This window comes from Lissotriton vulgaris, unplaced genomic scaffold, assembly GCF_964263255.1.
Source record: "Lissotriton vulgaris unplaced genomic scaffold, aLisVul1.2 SCAFFOLD_500, whole genome shotgun sequence".
In the NCBI taxonomy this organism is placed as follows: Eukaryota; Metazoa; Chordata; class Amphibia; order Caudata; family Salamandridae; genus Lissotriton; species Lissotriton vulgaris.
Genome location: NW_028241798.1, coordinates 225,751 through 246,703, shown reverse-complemented (window position 1 = coordinate 246,703; position 20,953 = coordinate 225,751). Strand labels below are relative to the sequence as shown.

General features: G+C 44.1%; 1 pseudogene; it reads left to right on the top strand.

The window, feature by feature from the left end:
- The first annotated feature begins 567 nt into the window (after positions 1-567).
- Positions 568-19,598, top strand: LOC147669888 (putative divalent cation/proton antiporter TMEM165 pseudogene; annotated as a pseudogene).
- The last annotated feature ends 1,355 nt before the right edge of the window (positions 19,599-20,953 follow it).

Genomic DNA, 20,953 nt, shown 5'->3' with positions numbered 1-20,953 from the left:
ATTGACGTGGTCCTTGTGGATGATTTTGTAGCAATCAGGGATGGCGGTTGCGATAGCCGTTGCTAAGCTGGAGTTCATCCAGGTTTCTGGGAAGAATGCGACATTAAGGAGATGAAGTTAAGCTGATCCCAGATCTCCATGGTGTGTCGTTTGAGGGAGCCGGTGTTGTATAGGATGCACATGAGGTGGTTGGGTACAGTTCTGTAGGTTCATGTGGTCAGTGGGTCCGGTGCGGATGCCAGCAAAGGTGTAGTTGCGTCATGTGAATGGGCCTTAGGTGTCCTTCAACATGCAAGGTGGCAGGCAGTGGAACATCCAATGTTGAAGGTGTGGAGGGTGCTTGAGTCAAAGCAGTGGATGGGCCGGGGACCAGGGTCCATGGCGCTGGGTGCAGTCCAAGTGTAGACTGGCTTTCTTTGGTGCGCCTGCTGTGCAGCTGCAGAGTACCCTCCATTAAATAGTGTTGGGGAAGGATGGACAGCTGGGAGGCGGTAAGCTGGACAATGGTGCTGTGGGGTTGACCGTGGATGAGGCTCAGCAGCAATACAAAGGCATGATGAGGAGAAAATGACAAGAAAGCAGAAAACAGAAGAAAAGAAAGTGAATAAAGTAGCAGATGAGCAGAAAAGGCATAAGGCAGAAGACAGAGAGCAGAGCAGAGATGCTACCCACTGGAGCACCAGGGATGCGGTGCAGGTGGGTACCTGTAGGTGTAGGAGGGCCTCAAACTATGTACCTGGAAGGGTCAGGTAGGAACAACTACCAGGCAGGGCTGTGCAGCGAGGGAAGCAACTTACTGACAAGAACAGTTACATACCACTTGCACCTCATAGACAATATGAAGAACTCTATACAATGAAAAAACTTCAGATCACCTGTTCATGCTCCTATAGTGCCCAACATAGATAATGGAAACACTATTTAGGCAGGGCTAGCCACATCCACTGTCTTGGCCATTAAAGCCACTATACATGCTGCAACATGCTTGGAAACAAACAAAACGGAATCAGATCACTTAACTCCAAGCCTAAAGCAACTCATCTGACTGCTGCTAGAAGCAGATGTATATTTTAAGATCACCTGCATAATGCACAAAGAAGTACAGTTAGGGTTCCCATCCAACCTGTGAGTAGAGAAGTGAACTCAGGGCTTCCATTTTGCATGACATATGCAGCAGAAACTAATAAGAGAATAGTGATATTGAATCTCGAGGCCCCAAAAACAAAGAATCTGAAGCTGGCTGTATAATAAAGTCAATTGATAATTGGTGTGGCTGAAAACACACCACACGTAATAAAGGCACTTACCTGTTGATTTAGCCAAAGATTTCAGCAATTGAAACCAGAGCTCAACCAACAGTAGCTATGGCACAGAGTACACAAATTTAACTAAAAAAGAAAATGTGTGAAATACTTAGACGTACAAAAACAATTAAAAAGTAAAAAACACAACAAAATAAAAATCCCACTCCAGTTTGGAGTAAAGTTAAAACACTAAATGACACCAAAACAACACAAACAGAATTATGGGAAACCAAGATATGAATTTTAAAATGTTTGAAAAGAAGCACTAACTGCTAATGACAGTCTTGCCTGTGGTAGATCAGGGCGTAGGTGTTGTTTCAGACCAATCTCAAAGGAGCGTGTGTCAAATACCCCTACTAGGTTTATCCCAGTCAGACATTTTAGCTGTATCTATTCTAAAATGGAAATCAAAAATATTCAGCTGTGCAAGGTTGCAGGCTGTATCTGAGGAGGTCCTCTCAAAATCACATGACCGTTAGAGGAAGTCCCAATGAAGCCATTGATTTTGGCAGGAAAAGCTCTGAGTGGGAAGATTCAAGTTTCAAACTCAGGGAAGTCCTTCCATTGGCTTGATACTTTTATTGTCATTGTCAGACATTTGTACTTAGTATCTTTGTCACAGCCCAAAAGTTTTGAGAGGGACAATGTTGCAGGTTATGTCCAATGACAATTTACATGAGGGCGGATATCTTCTAGACAAGGGCCTGCTGAAGCAGCTTTGCTGCTGCAGAGAAGGTCAAAATCAGAGATACCTGTTCCTTCAGCCAAGCGAAGTGATGCCTTGAGCAGATTAGCTTTTGTGGTTGTTTTGGTATTCTGGAGGTCTGGAAGTCAAAATTTTCGAGTTGTAAGGAGAGGTCCAGTTAGACAAAGCCAAAGATCCAATCAGTAGAACTGGAGGTATGCAATTTTAAAGATGACAGAGAAAATAGCAGTAAAAAGAAGAAAGCGCCAACTGTGGATATCTGGTCTCACCAGACCGGGACAAAGTCACAAGTTCAGGCTGACTAAGGTGGAGCATGGGCTGGCTACAGGGACCCAGTTAGGCGAGCTGAACAACAGTACCATAAGTCTTGATTACTCAGCATTGCAAGGTACCACGTCAAAGAGGAGTCATGCAGTTGAGCCAATGCATCGGCTTCTGAGCTGCCTTGTGAGTTAATGCACTGTCAACAGGAGGCCTTACGATGTGAAGTTCCGCCGAGAATGTGTCATCCAGTCAGAGTGATGCATCATTTGCAAAGAGCTGCAAGGTTGTGATGGGAGAACCTGTGCTGTTGTTAAGACTACTGTCGACAAGAGATTTGCAATGTGGGGGCCTGCATGGTGGAAGCTTCGCACAGAGACGGTTTGATGCTGGCTGTAAGGTCGATGTGGAGTCCTTGTACTGGGAGATCACAACAGAGATCATTTGTAAGTTATGTTCAAGTTTGCGATGCGCAGCAGAGGAGATGGATCAGTTCTGCTTGACCTCAGATGCGCTGGTAGAGCACCTTCAGGACCACTGTCTAGGGTCCAGGTCTGGGGTGCCTCCGCTTGGCAGGGTAGAACTCTCTTGAAGAGATGCTAGTTAAGTAAATAAGAATTAAGTAAGCAAGTTTACTTCATCAAGAGGCAGCTACATTCCATAAAGTGATTTAGCACTCCTACACTTCCAGCAGCCTACCTGTATCATCTGAACCCCAATCACATTCCAGACCTATTTGCATTGGCAGATGCTGAACACAACAGGGAATCTACTCATGAGATCCACCCTAGGATTCCACACATCTCGCTTTCTATATATGACAGATAAAATAAGAAAAAAAACTAAAAATATTAAGAAACTAAGAGTCCAAAACAAAGTCACTTATATACACTAAAAGCCTTCTAATACTTCTACTCCAATGTCTTGGCAACACTCTCATTGCACTATCCAGTTCTTCTTGCTGTCTTTATTCAAATTCATTTTTTTTTATTGTTTCAGTTAGTTAAAACCATAACAATGTGCTATAGATATTTATAATAAAATTAAAAAAGAATTATTCCAAAAAATTTAAAACATCAATTTATTTACAATGCATCGGTTACACAGCTCATTTTAGTGCCACAAAAGATGACAAAATGCAATAAAAATAATGTCACCATAGTCTGTTTTGTGAAGCACAGTCTCAATTCATTGAACTTTTTAGCATATTAATGTAAAACCATAAAAACAAATCTGGCCTGGAATTGGACTGTTGTACAGTGTGGGCCCTCCAAATTGCTATTCTGTAACTCCCTTTGGACCGGACTTAACACATTTTTCATACAGGCTTACAATTGAGCTGTGGATCATTTGGATCAAGGTATTTTAATATTGCTGCTCTACAGGTGTGAATACCATTTATATTAAAAATAAAATTTCAATAACAAAAGGCGATATGGTTTTAGGTTAGGGTAGATGCAAATTAAATGAATTAGATCCTGCTTCAGTGCTCCACAAAGACTACATGCTTTCGGGCCTTTAAAGTGCCAGCTCGGTTGATCTGCATTTAATGGAATTGAGCCAAGACATAGTGCTAAGAACTTTGTTTTTAAATATGGGGTGTACATCTGACCTTAATATGGCTGTCTTTATTGATCATCCACACTCTTGACTCACACGACTCTGTTCAAATTCTAAATGTGATTAACTTCCATCTGCACTGCATTTTTTAACACTATGATTACTTTCATAGGCCTGCTGAATTTGGAGCACCTACCGTAAGTGACAGGGGCCGTCCCCATCATCACATCCCCCACTTTAATAAGAAGACTCTTAGTAGCCTTCCTCTCATCCACATCTCTTACTTTCCTCCACCTTCCTCTTTCTCTTACATGTCCACTCACATCCATATCACTATCCTCTAAACGTTTACCTCCATTCACCGCAAGCAGAGATAACATATTATTGTCTTTCCTCCCTTTTAACAGGTCAATTGGAACTCTTCCTGTGACTTTATGAGAAGTAGCCCTATTGGCCTCTAACCACTTCTTGATTTCCAATCTCCAATTCTATCCCACACTTCTTGCTACTTGTATAGCTTATTTTATTGTTCTGTCAAACTCTCCACCATCCCATTAATCTTGTGATTATAACAGGCACACCTTTCATGTTTGAATCGTCTCTCTATCAAAAACAGATGCATTTCCTTTGATACTACATTGTCCATTAATAGTGACCCTGGTGAGCCTTTTCCAGCACAAATCTCTGATAGAAGGGTTAACACACGTGTAGACTTGACATAATTTGTAATCTTTAATTCTGTGCATATGGAAAACAAATCAACCCGCACAATATTAATTGTATCCTTTGCAATCCTAACAGTCCTACTATTTCCACTTCAATTTCATTGCAAACCTTCTTCGGCAGTTCCCTAACAGCCATGGGCTGCTCTCTAGTCTTAGAAACTTTGTCACTCAGACAACATTCCACACACTCCCTCACTTCTCTCTCCACCTCCTTGTCCATGGCTTGCCACCAATAGTTCATCAGCAAACAATCCTTGGTTGTGCAAATACCCTGGCCACCCTTGTGGCCCGTAACAACCAACCTCTTGTACATTGACTCAAGGGTAATCAATCTAGTCCCTTTATATACTATACCCTTATTGAGTGATCAATACATTCTTAACACACCAAATATAGTTTAATTTCCTTTCCAACCAACATCTTCGTTACCCAACCATTCTCCACCATCATTATATCCTTCTGCAAAACATTGTCTCCACTGACTTCCAATCTCCACTCTATTTATCTACCGTACTGTACCCAACAACACATATATCTTCCTCATCCTCTTCAACTTACTCATCCTCCTAGACCCTCCACCACCTTACATTGCCTTGGCACATACTCAACTTTAAAATCATATTCTAGCAAAGAAATCACTCACTTAGCAATCCTGCTCGAATGGTTGTCAACCCCTTTTTTATCAACGCTTCCCTTAAATGGTCGTGATCCGTGTTGACCGTAAACTCCTTACCCCAAACAAAGAATATTAATTTCTTTATTGCCCAGAAAATCACCAATGCCTCTCTTTCAATTACCAAATATCTATTTTGCTGGTTTGAGACATTAAATAAATGTAACTGTTCCTTATGTTCCACCCTCTCTTTGAATACAAAGTGTTCCCTAAACCCTTCATACTGGCATCCATACAAATCCCTTGGACATACTGTATACAAATTCTCAAACTCTGCACACATCTAAAAACAAAACTAGCTCCTCCTTGTTTTTAGGAACAAACAACGTTCTCATACCTTTAACAAGTTCCTTTTTTGGCTTCAAACCACTTCTAGTCAAAGTATGAACTATAAAGTCTTATTCTTCCTTGTGAAATTTACATTTATAGACCTTGAATGTTAACCCCTTGTCATGCAACCAGCTCAAGACAGTTCTCTCTCTACCATCTGTAACGACCGGATTTTCGGACCAGATAGAATCAGCTCATCAGAGCACCACCAACCCAGCCGAAACGCAACCACCTCCCTCCTCAGGACCCATCTATCCAGGCACCTGGGTACCTACCTGAGGATGGGGAATTAGCAATATACAAGCTCATATCATCAGAAACACCACTAAATCTATAGGGATTACTAGGAATACTCACTGATCACTAAGGACGTCCATGCCCTACACCACATTCACACAATATAGTCTCGCGACCAACTGGGCCCAGACTAATCTACCCTGGGGCAGTTCTGATTATATACCATTACACACTGACTGCAACCAGTGCTCACTCAAGCCACAATCCTGTGGGTACAGGCCTCAGTATCCCCCCTGATGCCCTCTCTATAATCTCCAAGCCACAATCTTGTGGGTATAGACACCAGTATCCCCCCTGGTGCTCTCTTACTTACATTACAAGCCACAATCCTGTGGGTATAAACACCAGTATTCCCCCTGGTGCTCTCTTTAACACCGCATCACAACGACGATCACTTTCCTATGAATACCTTTAGCTCTCTCTCTCTCTCTCTCTGTTGGGAAGTTTCTCTCACTATTCACTAGGGGATCACTACTACTATATTATGAATAAAGGGCGAATTACACAGTGTATAACTTATTCTCTTAGCTCAAGGGCTCCTCTCTCCCTAATTATTCAGTGGTCACTTACCTGATCGGGGGTCGCTTCCGTTCGTGCACTGACACCTGACTAGAAGAAAAGGTTACCTGTACTATATAAGAACAAGGCATACGCTGGTTCACTAAGAACTGGGGTATCTTTATTACAGTAACAATAATAATATAACACTATACTATAACACATAGCCTGAAAAGTAAAATGGGAATAGACACATACACAGATCTGCGGGGTCTCTGTAAAGCTTTATTACTATACCACATCCACATGCAACTAACAGGAACTGTAAATAGACTGCACAGCGCTGAAAGGAAAAGGATTAGCAACACAATAGGGACAAGGTTAATGTTTAAATGTAAAGGACAAATATCACCTGATTAGTATGAAGTCTTGCTCTAGCTGTCATCTGGGTTCCTCTCTTGTCTGTGCCTTAGCTTGTCCCAGATACACGCATCTGCGCTGATCACTCTGCACTGGATTCCTCTCCCCCACGAACTCTCTCCACCTTCCAGCTTCAGCCTAATAGTTTCTGCCGCTCTGCTAACCGTTCGCTCCACTAGCTTCTTCACTCTGTCTGATTATCTCAGTTCCAATGACCAATTCACTCCAGCTGCTGCCACAGACTAATCCACGATATAACTTCAGTCTCTTCAAAAAGGCATCACTTCAGACTCCAGATGATCACAACTCCTTCTGATAAGTAACTGCTTCTGACTGCTTCCTTCAATTCCAAACATCATCTCACTTCTCTCTGTTCAAAACACCATCTGCTCACAACTGCTTCTGACTTCTCTCTCTGGTTCCAGCTCACTGACTGTCTGTCTGTCTTCTCTCTGTTTCAAGCATCTTCTTCTTTCTCTGGCTCCAACTGTCTCACTGACAAACTGACTAACTGACTTCCCTCTGTTCCAAGCATCGACTGTCTCTTCTCCTCTGATCCAACTCCTTCTCCAACTCCACTCCTTCTGCTTCTGAACTCAACTCTTTCTGCTTCTAACTGACTCCAGCTCTGCACTTCACTAATATGGAATGCTCTCTCCTCATGGAAAGTTCCAGCCAGCAGCCTCCTCCCACTGATTCCATGTACCAGGCTCCTTGCGCTAGACGCTCCCACAGTGACCAGCTGCTTGTTTCGTCTAGAGACCTGAGCCCAGAGACACTTCCTGATTAGATTCAGCTCTGGCCGGTTCTCTCCAGTTCGCAAAGGGTGAACAACACCTCATAACTAAAACATCACCTTTACCCTGCAAGCATCTCAGTCTGCAGGGACAGAAAGCAAAATGGAGTCTCTATAGTTTTGGGCCTTGTAGGCCTGAGAAGGATGAAATAACACTTAGCTCTGTCAGAGTACCTACACAAACCATACCAATATGTAATATAAAGTCAGGACTACAGGGTCCACCCTCTACTATAGGTAGGATGATGAAAGGACACATAATTATGTCAAAGCCAATAGGCAATAGATGGATTAGAGTCAAGAATAAGGGATCTATCATCATATAAAGCAGCTATCCTCTAGTTTATGCTTCCGGGTTCTGAAAAAAGCCTGAAAAGGACCAACACAAGGCAAGAATAGAGATTCAGAATGGTAGCAAGCTTAAAGTCACCATCACTCAGAAATAGAGCCAACAATACGGTCACAACACCATCATAGTGCGGGGACACACTGATTTAAGTGTAACCAGGCGCTTCATAAACTTTATTATTATTATTCTTATTATTCTTATTATTCTTATTATTATTATTATTATTATTATTATTATTATTATTGTTATCTTGAATCCCAAAGCTCTTTTTACTGGGGCAATTGTTGGGAAAATACACTCCAGTGCTTCAAGCTATTTTTTCCACAGATGGGGGAGTGTCATTGAAATGAAAGATAAATGTACCCATGTACGTATTCAGTTTCAATGAAAAGGTTGAAATTCATTACATTACTTTTTACAGGAAATGTATCATGTTGAACTGATGGCCCTGTGGTACTGCTGATTAGATTCAGTGGAATATTCTCAAGAACGTGTGATAACCATCGCAAAAGTAACTTAACACAAAACTCAACATCACAGTCTATCGCAGGAAAATGACGCCATTTTAACTAAGTATTCACAACACGGAGGCGCCATTCAATAGGCACGACAATGCGCCAAATGTCTGTGAAAAACTCAACGCGATGCCCAAAAATGCAAAACACAAATGCAAGAAAACTTGTGATGAGGCCAGTCGCGATATGAAAAGCATCGAAAACAAGCGGCGGGCCTGCAAATCCCACGCGTCTGGTGGGAAAATGCACTATAAAAGCAACAAAAACAACACACCAAAAACAATCCAAAGTGCATAGCGACTTGGATGCACCCTGACTGAGTGCAGAGGCCAACACAAACCCCACCAGCAATGAAAAACGTGGTTGGGGAAGGCAAAGGAGAAGTGGGAGAGGAAGACTTGGTGCAGTCCGCAGCAAAAATCAGATCAGCGTCACGGAGGTGACAGAACACTACCATCAACTGACCCATAATTAGACTATCCTGAATGCATTTGGAGTGTGGAGGAGGCCAAAGGAGGAGACCAAGAGGCCAAGAGGCGCTGGCATGATGTGAAAATCTAAATCAGGCACAAAGCTGCTGCCAACAGGAAGGCAACAACGGCGACAGGAGGTGGGAGTCCTGCCCCACAGGAGAAGCTGGAGAAAACCGAGGCTACTGTCATCAGTGTGGACACGGTGCAAGGAGTCGGGAGTCCGGACACAGCTCAACAGGACCTGACACAACATCAACAGGGTGAGCAACGACCAGGGACTGGGGGGACTAGAGGAGATGGGCACAATGGCACACATGTACAATAATGTGTAGCACAATGCACACCCACAATGACCCTGGATCATGTCAGTGATCCCCGAGGCACATTGCAGCATACACACGTAGCAATAACAGCACATCATATTGACGGCAATGTGGTACAATGCACAACCCCGACACTGCAGAACAGAGGACACAACTGGCTCTGCACACACGCAGGAACAGGCCTATTACATCTGACAGAGCTGGAAACTCTGAAATTGAAATATGCGCGAACAACTTCACATCCATCATGTAGTCCAAATGTCCACTGTCCCGCATCTAAATCCAGCACCTCCAAAACAGTCACAATGTACATTGTCATACAGTCTGCATGTAAACAAGAACAAAGCACCAACATACATGTTAACACAATGTCAACATGCATCTCCCCATCACATTGCAGAGGGACACACAACACCTCTAGCACAGCAGAGAATACCACCCATCAGTGATGCCGGTGAAATTACCACCACATCTTCGACACCTACGCACTACAACAGCCCATGGACAACCCACGCAACCCACCACCAGGACCTGGGCAGCCCAGCTACATAGAAGAGAACACAGCCCCTGCAACAGACCACACAGCAGGAAGCACCCGAAAGCATGGCTGTCTCTTAACACTTCACCGACCCACAGATAGCATTCCAATGCCTGGTGGCAGAACACCAAAAGGAGGTGGTCGATCAGTTGCGGGTGGGGTCTGAACCCCTGAAATGCGGACTAGATCACATACGTGGGTGTCTAATGCTCTTCAGGGACCACCTACACCCGATGAAGGAGACCCACACTTTCCAGAGACACATACAGATGCACATTCCCAGTACAGAACCATGCCCATGGGCATGCAAATATCTCATACACATCCTCGTTGGCTCTGCGTATGACAGCCCAGTCCACTCCTCTTACGTATTGAGTGGGTGACGACAAAGCTACAAGTCCCAGCTCTAACCCGCTGCCTGCGGTGACATGTCTGTGTCCGCTGTAAACAGCACAATGTAATGTCGTAGGGCCCAGGGCCCTTGTGCATACAACAAGACCACAGGGACACACGCAGATAGTTTGTGGAACTGGCTACAGGCACTTGCGCCTGCCCCTTTATTGGCAGGGCCACATGTACAGTGACGCCTGTGCTGGATGTGTGTGGGGTGAGTGTAAACCAGCCCGCACGCAGTGGTTGGTGCTGTTAACAACTTGAAAGTGCACACCATTGAAACAGAAACAGAGAACGCCAGCATAACAGCAACATAACAGAGCCAACTGCTGAGCAACATGGAGGGAGCCGGAGCAAGTACAGAGGTCAGCCAACATTCAAACAGAAGTGCCCGTGAGTTGCAGTGCACTGAGGTTGGGGCATTAGAGCTGAGCGCGCTCATATGAAGAAAACATCTAGGATTGTGTCCTTTTAGGGATATTCCTGATGCAGATGCAGTGGGGTGTGTTAAACCTGCACCATCTTCCTCACCAACGTCCCAGGTCTCACACACTGCCTGAGGTGACATTGCTGCACAACCTCTCCACAGCACAAAACTCAATCTGTAAGGGACTATGGCTTGCAGTGCACTGAGTCAGTGGCACCTGGAGTGCTGAGCAGGGTATCAGGCAGATGATGGCATTCACAACAGGTGTGAGCAACTCCATCAGTCTGCCAGTACCACTGTTTTGACTCTGGCAGATGGCGGTTAGAGGTGGTCCAGGCGATGGTGGCACGTGCCTCCTGTGGTGATGCCATGTCTGGGTCGGTCAGGATTCACTTGGATGTGTGCTGTCTGCAGTTGAGGCAGACAGCGCAGGGCCACAGACACATGGCATTGATGACCCCAAGGCCATCGTCTCAGAGGCCATTAAATATTGAATCAAACAGTGTCTCTGACTTGACCTGCACAGAGTTAGTGGCCCCGGATGCACAGTGACAGGTACAGGCATACCACCACAGGAGGGTGACTTGAGGTCCACTGAGGTAGGGCCACACAGACTGAGCGGGTCCTTGATGATGTCCAAGGGGACTATGGAGGGCAGTAGCCGGCCGGAAGCAGCAAATGTGAGTGGACTGCTACAGCCTCGTTGCCACCACCAATTCGGTATCAGCTACACGAGGATGAAAACGACCCCCTAGTCCATAGACTCAGACGCCACCAATGTTCGACTAGAGAGTGTCCATGAATGTCGGGGAACAGACTTAGTGGCACTGGGGCTGAGAGGGGATGCAGTCTGCGATGATGCCGGTACACTGATATGAACTCCGCCATTGCTAAATCAAGACTCTGTGACCTACTGGACCACAGTGTAGGGCGAAGGCAGCAGTCAGCAGTGGCCCACAGCCATGTGTCGTAGACTCACCTTGCACAGAGTTAGGGCCCGATTCACAGAATGAACTTAAGACTCAATCCTAAACTTACCACTATTTAGGTATTCACAGAATGCACTTACTACTTTTGGCATTCACAGAAGTTAGGATTTTGTCTTAAGTTTGTCTTAAGACAAACTTAAGACAGACTTAAGACAGACTTAAGACAAAATCCTAACTTCTGTGAATACCAAAAGTAGTAAGTTAATTCTGTGAATGCCAAAAGTAGTAAGTGCATTCTGTGAATACCAAAATAGTAGTAAGTTTAGGATTGAGTCTTAAGTTCATTCTGTGAATCAGGCCCTACGTGACACTAGGACAGTTGTCGGTAGTGGATCACCTCCATAACGATGATCCTTTTTTCCTCCAAACTGCAACACGTCCTCCTCTTATGCCTCTCTTTGCGTGCAATGATATGTACTCTGCCTTCGAAAAATCGATGCTCAATTCCAATTGTGTGACCTACTTGAGTGCAGCATAGGCCGATGGCAGTGGTCCGCGTGGGCCCACATGCATGTGTGGTTGTGAAGCTGTACACAGACTTGGTGTCACCACATCGGAGGGAGTATAGGGACATAAACTCAGACATAATTCATGTTCTCTGCCATGGTGTAATCAAGACTCAGTTCCAAATGTGTGACCTACTTGTCCGCTGGGTATGCCGGTAGAGTACGTCAACAAAACAGGAGTACTGTGGGCCTGTGTCTCAGAGGCCGTGATGGTCTGAGGAGGTGCCAGAGTCGTAGCCCTCAGGCTTGGAGCCTGCACTGGCATGTGGTGGGCCTTCTTTGACACACGCTGGTGTCGGCAGGTGGGCATTGAGGCCTGGGTGCGCAGGGGCGGGCAAGACTGCTCCGGGGACCAACAGCCCGGGTGTAGCAGGTGCACAGGATCGCAGGCAACACCGCTCATGGCGATAGCGTCGGCCTCATGGCAGGGTGAGAGGTGCTGCCCTGGCAGAGACGTTGGGCATTTTGGAAGAGGATCATGGCCAGAGTTCTGTGCCTTTCATTTACACCTCTACACTGGCCTGCGTACGCCGCCCCAGCCCACTCCGATCACGCACACGGGGGGGACGTAACAAGCTACATTTCCGCATTCTTCACCACTGGCTGCAGTGGGATGGTTGCGTCCACTTTCCACTACACTCCAGACACCAGCGGTGTGTGTCGGCATGGATTTGTGTGTGGTCTGCATACTGCAGTCTGGCCCTCACCTCTTTCCACATTCTGCTATTGTTGGGCTGAGGTGCCATGCCGGTGGTGGCCGATGTACATGCACAGTAAGTTGTACTGTTGTGTATGGTGGGTGTGCATGTTGTTTGGCATGTTGTATGTGAGCGTGTGATGTGTGCATTTCCAGTGTTGTGAATTGCATGATTGTGGAGTTGAGGTGTGTGGTGTGTTCATTTGGTATTTGCCAATGAGAAGTGCATTTCCATGGGTGCCATCCTGGTAGAGCAGGTTAATGATGGACTGTCGGAAGGTGTATGGATCATGCACACTGCCTGGGTGGTTGGCGACGACCTTGGTGGAGATTCCCCTGTGGTCCAATATTGCCTGGACATTGGTGAGATGCGTGCGCTTTCTTCTGCGCTTATTGAATGCAGTGTTGGCAGGGGGCACAACTAGGACATGTGTGCAGTCAATTGCCACCTGACACGTGTAGGATGCCTTGCTTGGTCTCCGGATGTACCTGCGCGGTGTGGGGGAAGTATAGATAGTGGGGTACCAAGCTGATGGTGTCATCCATGACCGTTGTGAGGGACTTGGATTGGGCTGGCTGTGTGACTCTTCTGTCTCGTGCGGTTGTTGGTTGGAGGGTACCAGAGGCCCACACGTGCAGCAAGGCCAGCAGCTTTGTCTGAGATGGGATGTTGGTTGTCCACTGTGTTGGTACCGTCTGTCTGTGAACAATGGTGGTCAGAATGCACAGGGTGGTTTTCCCTTTGTGCATGTAGTGGGCAATGACATTCTCTGGTGTTGGGTCTGTAAGGTGGTTGCATTTTCTTAGGGTCACTATCTTTGTCTGCACTGCTCGGTGGTGGTCCAGGGGAGGGGGTGGGGAGGTCCAGGGGGTGGTGGTGGGTTTTGTGGCCCTGTTGGGGCTCTGCGCTGCATGTTAGTTGGCTACATGGCATCTGTTATTCGTCTGGTGTTGCTCTGGGCTGGGCTCCCTTTTTTGGTGCAGGCTGTCGTACGACTTTACACCAGGTCAGAGCAGTTCTGAATTGTAGGAATGACTGAAATAATATAAGGCTGCAGAGAAAAGTCTTTGACATGAATGTGCACCTGTTCACCATTTAAGATGCACCGGAAAGGATTCTTTCTTCAAAGGGCATCCAATTTGTGAATCATCCTTAAAAAACTGGGATTTAAATTATCAGGAACAGGGCTCCCTTGTGAGTTTTTACTCCGTTATTGTTTACCTCTGCCAGCAAACTCCCCTTCAGATTTTGGCAGGCAGAGGAAGCCATTGCATGCAGCTGGTCAAGTACAGTTTTGGATGAATTTGGGCAACATTTTGAAATTTAAAAAGAGCACCTCACCAAACAATTATTTGCGACTTCCCAGTACCCTAACTCACACCCACGTAATACTCCACTCTTATAATTTTATAATAAAGACTCAAATAAATATTATATTCTTTGCATTTTCATTATTTGTTTTATATTCGTTGGCTAAATATCCATAATATGTTTTAGTCATATAAACAAGTAACAACCCTTTGTTCCAAACTGAACAGGAATTAGATGAGGGCATTGTAAAAAAACGAAATCTAAATAAAATGAGGTTGGCTGGCTCCCCACATTTGCTGTTTATGCCTGAATGACCCCACAAAAAAAAAATCTTACACAGAATAATAGACAGGAAAATATGAGCCAACACTTAAAACATAACAAGTCACAGTTTATCTTCATGAAAGCTGAACATATTTATAATACCCTGCATTTTGTTGAAAGAAAGTATACAGAACGAAAGAGGTTGGAGTAAACATTACTGAAAGACATGTTAACATACAGAAAGAAATAGTGGTAAAATAATGTGAAGAATTGAATCGTTAAAATAAAAAAACAACCTTGGATTTCACCTGAGAATGCCTCTTCCAACCATGTTCTGTTCAGCGGATACACATCATCAAGTTATATAAAGGCTGAAACTAAACACACCATTGTACATTATTCTATCATTATATAGCTATACTAGAATTATATATCCAATTATGAGTAACTTCAATCTGATAAGTTACAATGCCCACTAAGGACTTACTAAACAATAACAAAAGAACCAAAAATGATCACTTAAATTTGGCATAATGTTGATTCAAATAATTCTGTTATTGTCATCGTGAAGAGGTATTTAGTCACTCTGGGGAAAATTAAAACTACTGATCTGTCTGTGCCAGTGTGTGTGTTGCCCAGTTGGAAACATCCATGCTGGAGAGTGCTCGCTGGGAATGAATGCATGGTCTCCTCGAGGGAACTTTAATCTGAGGGGAACTCACTTTTTTAGCAAGCTAGGACGGTTTCCAGTATTGACTCGCCTCATTGGAGTCCATTTGGCAGGGAAGCCTTCTGGATGTCAATTCACCAAAATGGCAGGTTTGGTGGAAGGGACATCATATGCCAAGGGACATCATATGTCACTCACACACCTACACATGCACACACATTCACACATACATACACTGTCTTTCACCTAAACACACTCACCTTCACAACCTTGCACACAACACACATTTCAAAGCTTTTTTACTTACCTCAGCTGCCATTGAGTGACATATTCCAATGAATTGTACTCCATTTGTTATTAACCTAATAGTGGAAAGTATAATATGATGGTCTATTGGTGAAATAAAAAATTAACAGCAAAAAAGAAAGTGGAGACCGAACCTTCGTCGATAAGGACATGTTACCCTGGTGTTCCTGGCATTGATGTTGCCAACTGTGAGGTCAGGGGTTACCAAGGCAGTGGCAGGTGTTGCAAGGGTCAAACCTGGGGTCCCACCTGCCGCCCCTGGTGACCCCTAAATGATGCCCATGGATGCCTTTTATGGCAGTTGAATAGAATAAAGGTCCAGATTTACTGAGGGTTTGTGCTGATATTCAAGTGATGCTAATTGTCACAAAGCATTGCAGAATGTCACAAACAGCAGCAACTGATCAACTTTTATGTGCAAAAGCTATTTTGCAATGAAAGTTGGCGCTTGTGCTGGACCCAAACCCTTTTGCATCATCCTCTGCAAATTTATGGAAGGCAAGAGCCTAATCTGGCTTTTCCCCGAAAAAGCCAAAGACAAAAAGGCACAAGCAAGTGCTTAAGCGGTGTTCCTCGTGCCATACCTACATATAACATGTGATTTACCATAAAGCACATATTATACCTGTATAAACCATGTGCTGGTGCCTATACATTGGAATTTTGTAAGAAATTGGGTTGTTGGTTGACTGGAGCTGGAGACCTGGTCAAGAAGCAACCACAGTCCTTGTCAGGGTGTGGCAAAGCCAACCCTGTATTAACCTGTGCTAAGGAGAGGATTTGGCCTAATGGCCAGAGCTGCCGACCATGGAACTGAGGAACCAGATTCGAATCCGGTGTTGGTTCAACATCCTGTGATTCTGGGCAAATCATTTAATCGCATCTTACCAAAAAATGTATGTGTATTTGTGAATTGCAACTGGTATTTATGTAATGTGCTCCAATACCTTCGGGTCGAGTTTGCGCTATTTAAAATTGCAACAAAAAAAAGAAAACCTGTGGTAGCTTGTCTCAGAGCTGTCAGGCTTATCCGAGAGGCAATGTGTAAAGTATTTGTGCAACACTACAAACAGTGATAAAATGAAAAGAGCAAACAAAAAGGGACCCCACACCAAGGTAGAAAAATAGTGTACTTTTTAATTGAAATAAAACAAATTAAAAACGACCAAAATCGAATCAGTAAACCCAGAGTTATACAATTTTAAAGATTTTTTGTCGGATTGTGCCAAAAAACACAACGCGCCAACTTTCGATATCTGGTCGTGCCAGACCGGGACCGGGACAAAAACACAATTTCAGGCTGACCATGCTGGAGTGTGGGCCAGCTACATGGCCCCATTAGACCGGCTGAGCAAAGTACCTTAAATCCTGACTTGAGGAGCGTTCCAAGGATCCATGTCGAAGATGTGTCACTCAGCCGAAGCGATCCATCGGATCTTGGTTGCGATGAGGCTGCGATGAGAGGTTCTGCATTGTCATCGAGGATCCCGTCGAGTAGGGCATGAGATGTGAAGTTCAGACTTGACGATGCGTCGCGCAGTTGGGGGGATGCATTGGTCCTGAGGAACTGCGATGCTGAGATGCAAAGTCTGGTGTCTTAGTCAAGGCTGCCATTCACTGGCTACCAATCCACCAAAGAATTAAGTTCAAAATCTTCTGGTTTGGTCATAAGGCACTTAATGGCAGAGTTCCTAGCTACAGTGGCAGTTTCTCCTCGAGGGCGTCGGGGCTCTGCTCCCATTACATTCATCAAAGTTCAGATTTTATTTAGTAAAAAAAAATAACCGTTTTTTGTAGCTTTCCCAAGATATACACTGCATCTGTAGTGAATACAGGGCACTGTCTGCCCCACTCACTGATACTGCTGCGGTGACAGTGGCCATGGAGTCTGGAATCGGATTCAGGTCACGTGACGTGACTGACTCTCAGTTGCAATGCTCCCCGGGAGGGCCCAAAGTAGCCTAAGTGTTTGTCGGCTGAGAACCTCACAGCCCTAAAGGCTGTGAAGTCATCAGCTCGGCAAAGACTTAGCCCCCTGATGGCGTGCAGGCAAAGTTAGCCCTGGGCATTTGAAAACCAAGCCTGTGATCTCTAAGCCCCCACGTCAATCAGAGAGTGGATAGCATTGGCACCACACCCTCTCCCAACATGTTACAGGGCGTGGGTGGGACCCCAACCTGTGACGAGTTGGGAAAGGGTGTGGCAGGCAGGATGCCGAGGAATCGAGTCTGTGCAGACTATACCTCACACTGATTCCCGCGTGTGACTCTGCATTTTCCAGTGGATGATGGAACTTATTACTTGAAAGAAGCCATTTTATGGAAGCAGGTTGCTGTCCAGACTTGGAGGACTACAGTGAATTTAGAAGTCGGCAGTTCACCAGTCCAGGTAAGGAATCAGGCGAGGAATTTTTTTAAGCTATATTTTGTTTGTTTTATATAGCACAAACAAGACTTTTTTTTCAATAATATTTGAGGCAAACATAACGCTGGAAGTTATGCTGCGCGCCAATGGGAAGTTTATTGCTTGTGTTTTGACACCAGTCGAGGTGGCTGCTCTGTGCTCTGGCCTGCTGCTTCCGTGCACTTATGCAGGAAGAGAGCATGGGCACTGTAGTAATAGCCATCGAAGACCAGCCAGATCCCATTTGAGACAATTGAGAACTCCAGTAGAGCAGTCTCACAACTGGCCTCAAAAATACACATTCTTTCCACATCGGTCCTGCTACCCCCAATACTGCTTGGGCTGGCAATCGCCATTCAAGAAGATGACGACAGGGGACACGGAAATAAGGAACCACAACCACACCCTGCATGACCGCAAAACAAACCTGAGCCACCCCTGCAAGGCCCCGCAGAGAAGGTGTCCACCCTGCATCTTCCAGTGCACCATTAAGAAGAAGATACTCTAAACGCAGATAACTTGGGATTCATCCATGCATTTGTGGCCGCTATATCCATCATCATTGTTTCAGAACTTGGAGATAAGATAAGACTTTCTTAATTGCTTCTATCATGGCAATGCGTTATAATCGTTTGACTGTTTTGGTAGGTGCTATGCTTGCATTAGTCCTGATGAAATGTTTATCAGTTATATTTGGTTACACAACTACAGTATACACATACTATGTGGCATATGCAGGTAATTTCCATTTTGCGATTCCCAAATAGCGATTTGTAAGGAATTGCTATTTGAGAATAGCAAAATGGAATGTAGGTAATAATTCGCAATTTTTTTGCGAGTCTCTAACATTCCTTAGTTGCGATTAGCAAATTGCGAATCACAATTAAGGAATGAGTGTCCCATTCATTCCTATGGGCTAAGAGGCCCATGGGAATGAAAGGGGATACATTCTCAAATTGCGGTTTTCTATGAGAAAATCGCAATTTGAGAATCGCAATTCCAAGGGTGCCAGGGTGTCCAAAGGACACCTGTTGCACCCCTGGAATGTGCCTCGAAGTACATGTGGCGCACAGTCATGCCCTAAGGGCATGTCTGTGCGCCATATGGCACTTTGAATTTTTAAAAAAATTGCATTTTGAAAAGAAATCGCAAAATACCATCTACTTGGAGTAGGTGGTATTTTGCGATTCCTTAAGCCACAATCTCATTTCAAAATTCACTCCTACATAGCATTTAAGGAATCACAAAATTGCAACTCCTTAAATGCTTGAGCAAAATAAGGAATCGCAATTATTGTGATTCCTTATTTTGCTAATATGCACCTACATACCAAAGCACCGTTTGCGATTCGCAAACCCCGGCGTTTGCGAATACAAACGCCTACCTACATATGCCCCCAATTGTCCAGGCGCTGTTTGCTATTTTAGGGCTAAGGATTTTTCGAGAAGGTATGATGAACCCTGACGAAGGTCAAGCAGAAATTTAAAAAAAAGATGAAGAATATCACCGATCAAAATTGCTTAATGGGCCCGAAAATGTAGAAATGGGAGGCATCACAAGTTCTGGACCGAGAAAGTGACAACATTTTATCCCTTCAATATTTCTTCCAGCCTTTACTTTAACATTTGTAGCAGAGTGAGTACATCATTCATAGCTTACAGCTATGTTCTCTGTTTTGGCTGCTCCAGAGGTGTGGCAGTTGGTGGAACGATAGGACATTGCTTGTGCACAGGTTTTGCAGTTATTGGAGGACAAATGATAGCGCAAAAAAAGTCAGTACGAACTATGACCATTATTGGTGGAATTGTTTTCCTCGTGTTTGCGCTTTCTGCACTGTTTATAAGCCCGGAGTCTGGATTTTAACAAACTTGTAGTCAGATGTTGCGTGGACTGTGATCTTTACGACACCCATTTGCAATGTACTGCTGTACATACTGTACAGAATAGCGTACTTATATGATTAATGGGTTGAGAAAGAAATGCTGCACAGCCAGTCAGATTTTTCGATTGAAAACCTTTGTCAGTTCCTCACTTATCTATCTGCAAAACCAGAAAGTGCAAGGACTTGAGTGTTTGTTTTGATTTTAATTGTGTTTTTTGGGAGGAGAGGGTGGTGAGTAGTATTTTGGAGTGCATGATTTAAAATGTTCTTCCACTGCAGTTTTCCACTAAGTTACCTTAAAATGTTTTGCCATACTGTGCTTATTTCTTTTATATTGTTGGTAAAAACAAATACAACAATATTTAAGTGGTCAATATTTGACACCATGCTTTTTTCCTTTGCGGTAATGGAAGGGTTTAAATGTCCAGATGTATTTGTATATTTTCTTCAGACATTCTGCAAATATAATCTAGAAAGTACTTATATTGCAATTTTCTGAAAAAGTGACAACCTGATTTTTTGCATAGTACTGCGTACATATTTCAGGGCTGAGCTTGGCGAGTCACCGAACACTAAACTACTGTCAGGTTTTAGGCGATCCATATTGAACATGCTGGAAATCAATTTACGTGTGATGAATTTCATATATTCTGTTTTCTCTTGTTATGAAAACTTTTGCTAGTCTTTACTGATTTGCCTCGCTCAGCCTTTCCATATATTTCTTTACCCTATCCATCAGTGTCATTTCTTGGCTTTGCAGTGTAGTTTATACATGACTTGAAAGCTGTTTGATAGGCTCTCTCTTTAACTGCAGCACAGTCTAGGTATGTTTTATTTGTAAAATTATTGTCCATTACACACTTCTGTCCATACAACTCAAATTTATGGAAAAGAGAACATTGACGGTATGAGTAGACTGAAACTGGCTGTAAGTGAGAATTCATCAAATACATAAACATGACCTTGTTTTCAGGACATACATCTTCTAAAAACAATATATTGAATACCAAGACACGTATTACTAGAATTTTATTATTAAAAAGTTCCCTTCCTCCACCATCCTTCTGAGGACTTGAAGAGGCCTTCAATGCCGCACATTTAGTTTTTATAGAACAGGGTGATGATAACTGCTCACTGTGTTTTGTAGTGTTCTTGTGGCCTTTTATACGAATGAGCTGTTTCTACAAAGTCTTTTTTACAGTACTTGGCCATTATGTTTCGCAGTTACAATGGCTGGGTTTGTGTCTTATGCTGACACTGTTCGTGGGGTGCATGTGAAGTGTGACCACAGAGTTTATTCAGAGGTGTAATATTTTTATAAGCTTAAAAAATGGGC